Below are 3337 nucleotides of genomic sequence, written 5' to 3'. Positions count from 1 at the left end.
CCCAAATTTATATGCAAAGCCTAACTAGTGATTTGAATAAAAACTAATTAACTCTTGTATGACTTATATTCAATATGTTTATAAACATACATCAAAAGTCTCTTAGTTTTACTACTAACATAAGAAAATTCCTCGAGGGCTTAATGAATTAACTACTGTGACACTCAGGGAAGTGGCCACCATTATATAATGGGAATAGTAATATATAATAGTTAATATTACAAATAAGTTGATTTGGATGTTGTATAAAATTCTATCTAAACAGTTATTTTAATTAACACACTCATAAAACAGTGAGACATAACTTCAAGCTAATTTTGCATCAACTCTCTAACGCGGGAAACGTTTTTTTATTACATGATAACGTTTCCCGGTATGTTGTTGTTTTCAATTAAGCACAAAGCTACACAATGGGCTATCTGTGCTTTGCCCACCACGGGTATCGAAACCCGGTTTTTAGCGTTGTAAGTCCACAGACATACCGCTGAGCCACTGGGGGGCTTCCCGGTATGTTTGTTGACTAAAAACGATAGAAGTCGGGTTCGATTCTCATAGAGCAAATATTCCATTCTATAACATTGCGCAAAAAAATTAAAAACGTAAATATATCTGTTGTCATAAAACCTTAACATACATGAAAATACTTGCCAAAATTAAAATTACGAGTTTAATACAAGATGTATTATTAGTATACACTGTATACTAATGTAAAAAAAAAAAAGCAGGAGTTTTAAAAATCTTATTTTCATAAATGATATTTATTTCGCTCCGTGGGTTGTGGAGTGTGTTTGTGTTTTTTTGTATAGCATAGCCACATCGGGCTACCTCCTGAGTCCACCAAGGGGTTGTAGAAGGAAAATATTTAAGCCAGTGGAAAGGAGTAAACTAGTAAAAGAATAAAACACTTTGCATTTATATTTACTTGATGTTATTTGTTCGGATTTGATATATCTTTTAAAAATATCTCTAAATAATGTATATTAGCACAATATAACTACTAATACGTCTACCGAACTTCGTTTTGGTCATTTAAAGTGACTTGTCATCTCACTGGTTTTAATATTATTGTTTTTTTTTTTGAACAATTGTATCTTAGTCTTTAGTGCAACACGCTATATCCATCAACCGACAACTTAGTAGAACTAGCTGGGGTACCCATACCCTGAACGGAAGTTCTGTAAATTCATGATTAATGAAAGGTTATCTTAGGAATGAAAAGCTGTTTCTTTTGTATATGATTAAAACAAAACAAAAAAAAAAAAAAAAAATCAAAACACCCATAAAAACAGCAAAACACAAAATGTGAAAACGTAAATTTGAATATATCTCCTTATAAACCAAACAAACTTCCATGCCAAATTTGGTGAAGATCCAAAGAGGTGGGCACAGATAGTCTATTCGCTTTGCGCCATAAAACCACCCAACTAACCAAAGAGACGAAGTAGTAGTATCACCCCCTCAAAAACACTAGAAAACAGAAATGCAAAATTGAAAATTTGTGTGTGTATTCCCATGAACCAAATGAGCCTTCATACCAATTTTGATGAAGATCCATTCACACCCTGCAAAGTATTTACATGTACATAAAACAGACAGTACTATCTATTTATATAGATGGCACCAGTGCATTAGATCTGCGTGTGAAATGTTCATGACATTATATTTGCATCCTGAAAATGGAGAAACATAAAATTCTCCATGACAGGAAACGGAGGCAAAACGAGAAAAATGTGACCCGTAATGCAAGTCTACATGCATACAGGATAAAATTTTCCTGAAGTTGGGGGTCGCACATTGCGTAATAAAAAGTTTTTTTCAGTATCATTCAAGCAATAGTTCTATTATCGTATGATAAGTTGCGGATAAAAAAAAGAATCTATTTAGGTTAACGCGTTTTTGGGACAGAAATCGTGGTGCATTAAGGGACACTCATCATAGTTAAACTAATAATTGACTTTTAATAAATAAGGAAAGAAAAAAAGACTAATTATATTCTGGAGAGCAGAAACATTGAAAAGGTATACACACTGATTGCTTTATGTTGAAGCGCGAAGTTGTTGAATGGGTTGTTTGCATTGTGCTCACTACACAGATCGAAAACAAATATTTTCAGTGTTATAAATCCCTAAGCTTGCCGCTGAGTCAAATATAGCTTAAATGAGTGCATGAATATTCACATAAAATCCACAATCATCCAATGATAAGTCAACTAATCATTTTGTTGTGACACTATGTGAGGAGTTAAACTTAAAGCTAAAATTAGTGTAAATATGTATATTTTATTAGAGTAAAAGTCTGTCCTATTTACGTGAAGAGTAGTTATTAATTGTTATATTATTATTTTAAACAACTTTGTACAACAATAGTATATAAGCTATTTCAATCATTAAGGCCTGGCATGGCCAAGCGCGTAAGGCGTGCGACTCGTAATCCGAGGGTCGCGGGTTCGTGCCCGCGTCGCGCAAAACATGCTCACCTTCCCAACCGTGGGGGCATTATAATGTTACGGTCAATCCCACTATTTGTTGGTAAAAGAGTAGCCCAAGAGTTGGCGGTGGGTGGTGGTGACTAGCTGCCTTCCCTCTAGTCTTACACTGCTAAATAAGGGACGGCTCGGTGCAGTGGGCTGACAACCTACTCACTTAAATATCTGTTGAAGAATCCGCAAACGATTGCGGCCCTATGTTTCTAGATGGAATCTTATGGTGATAACTAACTATTTCAATCATTGGCTGTCACATACACACTTATGAAATAACATGTTAGTATATTCTATTTTGCTCGGATACTTTTCCATAAGTAATTTACATACAGTTTCATTGTCGATAGCAGTGTTATAACGATTATGTATCAAATCTAAGGCACTCAATCTTTCTTTAGTTTATGTACATCTTAGGTAGTTATTCAACCTCTATGGACTTTCACCAAAAGATGCAATTATTTAAAGCTCTGGATACAACTGTGATAACCAACGGAGTAATGAATATTTGAATATACGTTTGGCTTATTTTAATATAATATATTAAAACAAGTAGATTGTGTTTCTATTTTTTTATCGTTGAAAATTATCGTCAACAAATCACAGACACCTACTGCAAACAATCCGGCCTAGAAAATCTTACAGTAGTAATATGACTTCAGACTTCCAATAACAAAGTGTCAACAGTAATCGTTGCATACGACTATTTCAAGCCAAAATCTAGTATAGACCTTAGTTTTGTGTCTGATTTTTGAATAAATTTGGTATTAATTGAAATGCCATATTTTGTTACCAGTTTTGACCAAATGTTGGTTATTTTTCTGCTGATGTCGGGAATATATGGTATGCAGCAGTATA

This window comes from Tachypleus tridentatus, chromosome 7 (genome assembly GCF_004210375.1).
Source record: "Tachypleus tridentatus isolate NWPU-2018 chromosome 7, ASM421037v1, whole genome shotgun sequence".
In the NCBI taxonomy this organism is placed as follows: domain Eukaryota; kingdom Metazoa; phylum Arthropoda; class Merostomata; order Xiphosura; family Limulidae; genus Tachypleus; species Tachypleus tridentatus.
Note: the sequence above shows the minus strand (reverse complement) of the source record.